Genomic DNA, 7270 nt, shown 5'->3' with positions numbered 1-7270 from the left:
AAGTTCCAAAAAGAGAAGAGAAAGATAAAGGAGCATAAAACTTATTTAAGAAATAATGGCTGAAAACTTGGAGATAGGAATAGAAATAGATAGAAATAGTCATCCAGATCCAGGAAGACTAAAGGGTACAAAATAAGAGAAATTCAAAGAGAACCACACTGACGCAAACTATCACTAATAATTAAAATCAAAGAAAAGTAGATAATCTTAAAGCAGTAACAGAAAAAAACTTGTTATATACAAGGAAATCCTCATAACACTATACAAAGATTTTTCAGCAGGAATTTTGCAGATAAAAAGAAAGTAGGATAATTATATTCAGAGTGCCAAAAAAAAAAAAACCTGCCACCAAGAACACTCTACTTGGTAAAATTGGTCTCTAGAATTGAAGGAAAGATAAAGAGTTTTCCAGACAAAGAAAACTAAAGGAGTTCGTCACCACTAGACTAACAAATTGGACAACCTAGAAGTAATGGATAAATTCCTAGAAACATACAACCCATCAAGACTGAATCATGAAGAAATAGAAAATTTGAACAGACCCATTACTAGTAAGGAGATTGAATCAGTAATCAAACAAAAAGCCAACAAACAAAAGGTCAGGACCAAAAGGCTTCACTGGTGAATTCCACCAAACATTCAAAGAAGAATTAACACTAATCTTTTTCAAATTCTTCCAAATAATAAAAGAATAGAAGGAAAATTTCCAAACTCATTTTACAAGGCCAGCATTATCCTGGTACCAAAACCAGAAAAAGACACCACGAGAAATGAAAATTATATGCTAATATCTCTGATGAATATAGAGGCAAAAGTCTTTTTAAAAAGCATATTAGCAAACAAATTCAACAATTCATTCAACATCATAATCCAGTGGGATTTATTCCAGGTATACAAGAATGATTCAACATCCACAAAATCAAGCAGTGAGATATACCATATTAACAAAATGAAAGATAAAGATTATAATCATCTCAATCGTTGCAGAAAAAGGAATTTGACAAAATTAACATCCTTTTGTGATAAAAACTCTCAACATAATAAAGACCATTTATGACAAGCCCACAGCTAACATCATACTCAACAATGAAAGACTGAAAGTTTTTCTTTCAGAACTAGACAAGGATGCCACTTTATTCAACATAGTACTGGAAGTCTTAGAGGAATTAGGCAAGAAAAAGAAATAAAAGGCATCCAATTCTGAAAAGAAGTAAAACTGTTACTATTTGAGAATGGCAAGATATTATATATCAAAAGCCCTAAAGACTCCATGAAAGAACTTTTAGAATTGTTTAAAATTTTTAGTAAGTTGCAAGATACTAAATCAAAATAGAGAAATCGGTTTTGAATAGAAGGAAAAATTAGGAAAATAATTTATTTAGAATTGCATCAAAGAGAATAAAATATGTAGGAATATATTTAACCAAGGTGGTGAAAGATATGCACACTAAAAGCTATAAGACATTAAAGAAAGAGACTGAAGACAACACGAGTAAATGGAATGATATTCTGTGCTCATGGATTGGAAGAATTAATATGGTAATCAATAATATTAATAAATAAAACTGATAATTAATATGTTTATATTATCCACAGTGATCTACATACTCGATACAATCCCTATCAAAATTCCAATGATATTTTTCACAGAAATAGAAAAATAATTCTAAAATTTGTATAGATCCACAAAGACTCTGAATAGCCAAAGCAATCTTGAGAAAGAAGAGCAAAGTAGAAGACATTATACTTACTGATTTCAAGCTATACTACGAAGCTATGGTAATCAAAGCTTCGTAGCAAGGTATTATCACAAAAAAATAAATAAATAATAAAAAGACATAAAGATCAATGGAACAGAACAGAGAGCCCAGAAATAAACCCAAGCATATATGGTCGATTAATTTTTGACAAAGGAACCAACAATATACAATAGAGAAAGCATAGTCTCTTCAATAAATGATGTTGAGTAAAATGAACAACCTAAAACTGAATGCCTATATTGCACCATACATAAATATCAACTCAAAATAGATTAAAGACATAAACGTAAGCTCTGAAATGATAAAACTCCTAGAAGAAAACAGAGAGTAAGCTCCTTGACTTTGGTCTTGGCAGTGATTATTTGGATTTGACACCAAAGAAAAGGCAACAAAAGCAATAATAAACATGTAATAGGACTATATCAAACTTAAAAGTTCCTATTCAGCAAAGAAAACTATCAATAAGATGAAAAGACAACTTATGGAATGGGAAAAAAATATGTGCAAACCACATAATAGATAAGGAGTTAATATCTGAAATATATAAATAACTCATACAACTCAAAAGCAAAAATAAACAAATAATTTTAAAATGAGCAAAAGACCCAAATGGACATTACTCCACAGAAGACATAGAAATGGCCAACATGTAGATGAAAAGATGTTCAATATCACTAATCATTAGGAAAATGACAAATAAATAGATCAAAATCACAATGAAATATTACCTCACACCCGATAACATGTCTATTATCAAAAAGACAAGAGATAATTAATACTGGCAAGGATGTGTAAAAATGGGAACCCTTGTGCACTCTTGGTGAGAGTGTAAACTAGTACAACCACTATGAAAACGAGTATGCAGGTTTCTCAAGAAATTAAAAATACAACTACCATATGAGCCAGAAATTCCAACTGGGTATATAGCCAAAGGAAACAAAGCAATTATCTCAAAACCATTATCTCGGAGAGATATCTGCACTCCCACATTTATTGCAGCATTATTCACAATAGTCAAGAGATGGAAACAAACTAAGTGTCCGTCAATGAATGAATCAATCAACATATTTTTCGTGTCTGTGTGTGTGTGTGTGTGTGTGTGTGTATCAGCCTTAAAAAAAGGAGAACTTGTCATTTGTGACAACATGGATGAAACTCGAGGAGTTTGTGCTAAGTGAAATAAGCCAGACAGAAAGAGACAAGCACTGCATAGTATCACTTATATGTGGAATCAGAAAAAAAAAAAAAAGTAAAATTCATAAAAACAGCAAATAAAAAGTGGTTGCCAGCGGCTTAAGGATGGGGAAAATAAAGAGAAGTAGGTAAAAGGGTATAAACTTTCAATTATAAAATAAGGTCTGAGTGTTTGGGAGAAGATATTTGCTAATGATACATCTGCTAAGGGGTTAATATCCAAAATTTATAAAGAACTTATACATCTCAACAACAAAAAAACAAACAATCCAATTAAAAAATGGGCAGAAGACCTGAACAGATACTTCTCCAAAGAGGAAATACAGATGGCTAACAGACGTATGAAAAGATGTTCAAGGTCATTAATCATCAAAGAAATGCAAATTAAAACCAAAATGAAATATCACCTCACACCTGTCAGAATGGCTATCATCAATAAATCAAAAAACACCAAGTGTTTGTGAGAATATGGAGAAAAGAGAACCCTCATACACTGTTGTTGGGATTGCAAATTGATACAGCCACTATAGAAAACAGTATGGAGGTTCCTCAAAAAATTAAAAACGGATATACCTTTGGACCCAGCAATTGCCCTTCTGGGTATTTATCCAAAGAAAACCAAAACAATAACTCGTAAAGATCTATGCATCCCAATATTCATGGCAGCACAATTTACAATAGCCAACATATGGAAGCAACCTAAATGCCCATCAAAAGACGATTGGATAAAGAAGTTATGTTTCATATATACAGTAGAATATTACTCAGCCTTTAAAAAAAAATGAAATCCCACCATTTGCAACAACATGGATGGACCTAGAGGTTATTATGCTGAGTGAAATAAGTCAGACAGAGAAAAAATAGATACCATATGATTTCACTTATATGCGGTATCTAAGGAACAAAAAGAACAAACTAATCAAAAACAGATTCACAAATCTGGAGGACAATTTGGTGACGGACAGAGGGGAGAGGGGTTGGGAGGCTGGGAGAATGGGTGAAGGGTTAAAGAAGTACAAATTAGCAGTTGATAGTTGGGCATGGGGAGCATGGAAGAGGGAATGCAGCTAGCATTAATATGATGGCTAAGAGGAGGGCCAGAGAAGGAAAGGAGCAATTGGGGGATCATTTTATGAACATTATAGGTGTCTAACTAATGTACTCTATACTTGAAATTAATTTAAATAAATAAATTTATTTAAAAAATAAGCTCTGAGGATCTAATGTATAACATGGTATCCATAATTAATAACACTGTATTGTAGAATTGAAATTTGTTAAAAGAATAGAACTTAAATGTTCTCACAAACAAAGAAGAAAGGGTAAACTTGTGGGTGATTGATGTTTTAATTGACTCAAATGAGGGAATCCTTTTTTGATGAATACATGTATCAAACCATCATGTTGTACACTTTAAATATCTTATAATTTTGTTTGTCAATCATACCTCAATAAAGCTAAAAAAAAATATAAAATAAAATACAGATTCTTGGTCCCAAATAAAATCTACTCAATCAGACTTCCAAAAATTAGAGGAGCATTAATTAAAATACATGCAAAACTTCCAAGAATTTTAAACATGCATTGTTATTTTAACTCTAATTCTGAAATACAAATAAATATACTGCATCTCTAAAATTCCCCAAACCTATCAATCTAATAAACTTCTTGAAATGTAAATTAAGCTGCTTTGGTGTTATTCATTATTGGTGAACTCATGCTAGCTCCCTTGACTACTCCTCGACAAATTATCCCTTTAATGACCTGCTACAGAAGGTTTCCAGGTTTTTTGTTTGCAGTTTTAAAGCATATATTTGTCTCTATGATGATGACTGAGTCAATATTTTCCATTCAATGGCATTTCCTTTCAGTACAAATTCCCAAAATATTTCCAGCAGTAATTCTGCTAATTACTTCTGTATCATAGGATGTGATGCATCTTAACCCAGGATGTGGAACTCATTTCAAAGAGTGGGCACGTTTTGCCTCATAGCCATGTTTGGCCTATCTTTTCAAAATGATAGAGAATTTAATAACATTTTAAAATTTTATCTTCTTTTGACTAGAATCTATATCATTTTTTAGAATGTCTCTTTATGCAAACTGTCTTATTCTTATTTTTTAAACATTTTTCTTTGTGTAAACTTATGAGAGAACTGGCAATTCAGACAAAAGCATAATCAGAAAGAAAGGAATATATACATCACATGTTGTATGAAGAGATAAACGTTACATCTTAAAAGCACAACTTCTTTTAGTCTATATAAGTTTAATTATATTCTGTTCATTAGTTTAAAAAAAAACTATTTCAAAGGCAAAGTGAGATCAGTATTAGAATTAGAACACAGATCTCCCAATTCCTAATCCAGAACTCTTCCCAATTTATCACATGGTTTCAATGCAGTGAAATGCTAACATGACATAGATTTAGGCATTTCATAAATTAGAAAGATTGGGTTCAAAGCCAGAGAATATCCTTTGGACAGGTCTCTTATCTTCTCTAAAGCTCAGTTTCCTCATCTTAAAGTATTCCATGCATTATATTCTCACTATTTTTGTAAAATAAAATGAGTTAACATATATAGGGCTTTACTTGGTGCCTGGGAGTACTATTATTAGGTATACGATTTCCCCTAACATGACATAGAATAATGATGGCAAAAATAATTTTTGGTTATAATAGTTTGGTCTGAAACAATAAAACTTGCCCTATTTTCTGAAATTTTCATTCTAAATGAATTTAAATATACCTATTTTTCATACCCAATAAAACTTTATGATATGGTGTTAATACTTTGCATTTTGAACTAATCCAAAGTAGGATGCTGAACGTGCCCGATCTCGTCTGATCTTGGAAGCTAAACAGGGTCAGGCCTGGTTAGTACTTGGGTGGGAGACCATCTAGGAAGACCAGGTGCTGTAGACGTTAAAAAAAAAAAAGAAAAATGAACTCAGATTAACACTAATGTTGCCACTTTCAGAGGAAGAAAAAGTTACGATGTTACTAAAGACTCAGCTGGATTCTTGTCAGTGCTAATATGCTTCCACTTCATTAGTTATTAGTGCAATTAAAAAGTCCTTTCTGAAAATAGATTGTTGTCTATCACCACACACCCAAATTAACTCAAAATGGATTAAGGACCTGAATATAAGACCTGAAATATGCCCCAACTTCCTCTTTTTCCAGTTGGAACCATGGAGAGTGTAGAAGACTAGAAGATTCCTTCTGTGCCAGAAATCCTTAAGAAAGAGCGAAGGAATTTCGCAGAGCTGGAGATCAAGTGCCAGAGAAAGAAGTTTGCTCAAAAGACGCTTTGAAAGTCAAAGAAGAAGCTTATCTATGAAAAAGTTAAGCACTATCACAAAGAATATAGGGAGATGTACAGAACTGAGATTCAGATGTCTAGGATGGCAAGAAAAGCTGGCAACTTCTATGTACCAAAATTGGCATTTGTCATTAGGATCATAGGCATCAGCGATGCGAGCCCCAAGGTCCGAAAGGTGCTGCAGCTTCTTCGCCTTCGCCAGATCTTTAATGGCACCTTTGTTAAGCTCAACAAAGCTTCTATGAACATGCTGAGGATCATGGAGCAGTACATTGCTTGGGGGTACTCAAACCTGAAGTCAGTCAATGAATTGGTCTACAAGCGTGGTTATGGCAAAATCTACAAAAAATAAATTGCCCTGACAGATAACACATTGATTGCTTGTCCTCTTGGTAAATACGGCATCATCTGCACGGAGGATCTGATTCATGAGATCTACACTGTTGGAAAATGCTTCAAAGAAGCAAACTTCCTAGGGCCCTTCAAGTTGTCTCTAACTATGGTAGAATGAAGAAAAAGACCACCCATTTTGTAGAAGGTGGACGCACTGGCAACAGAGAAGACCGGATCAACAGACTCTTTAGAAGGATAAGCTAAGGTATCTACTATGGTTATTTTTGTAATCTGGTCAGTTATTGAACAGTGCCTGTTTTGAATTGAGGGGGAAAAAAACACCTGAAACAATAAATTGCAAAGAAGAAAACATAGGTGCTAAACTCACAGACCTTGGACTTAAAGTGGATTTTATGAATTTTACCTCAAAGACAGGGAAGTAAAAGCAAAAATAAATAAATCGGAACTATATCAAATTAAAAAGCTTCTGCACAGCAAAAGAAACCGTCGGCAAGGCAAAGAGGCCACCAACCGAATGGGAAAATATATTTGCGAACAATGCTTCCGTTAAGGGCCTATTATCCAAAATATACAAAGAACTCATACAAACGATCCAATCAAAAAATGGGCAGAGGGCCTGTACAGACACTTCTCCCT

At 33.3% G+C, this 7270-nt stretch overlaps 1 pseudogene; it reads left to right on the top strand.

Annotated features, from left to right (window-relative positions):
• The first annotated feature begins 6116 nt into the window (after positions 1-6116).
• Positions 6117-6877, top strand: LOC105293927 (annotated as a pseudogene).
• The last annotated feature ends 393 nt before the right edge of the window (positions 6878-7270 follow it).

Source organism: Pteropus vampyrus, unplaced genomic scaffold, assembly GCF_000151845.1.
Source record: "Pteropus vampyrus isolate Shadow unplaced genomic scaffold, Pvam_2.0 Scaffold80, whole genome shotgun sequence".
NCBI classification, from domain to species: Eukaryota; Metazoa; Chordata; class Mammalia; order Chiroptera; family Pteropodidae; genus Pteropus; species Pteropus vampyrus.
Note: the sequence above shows the minus strand (reverse complement) of the source record. Positions and strands in the feature narration are given on the sequence as shown.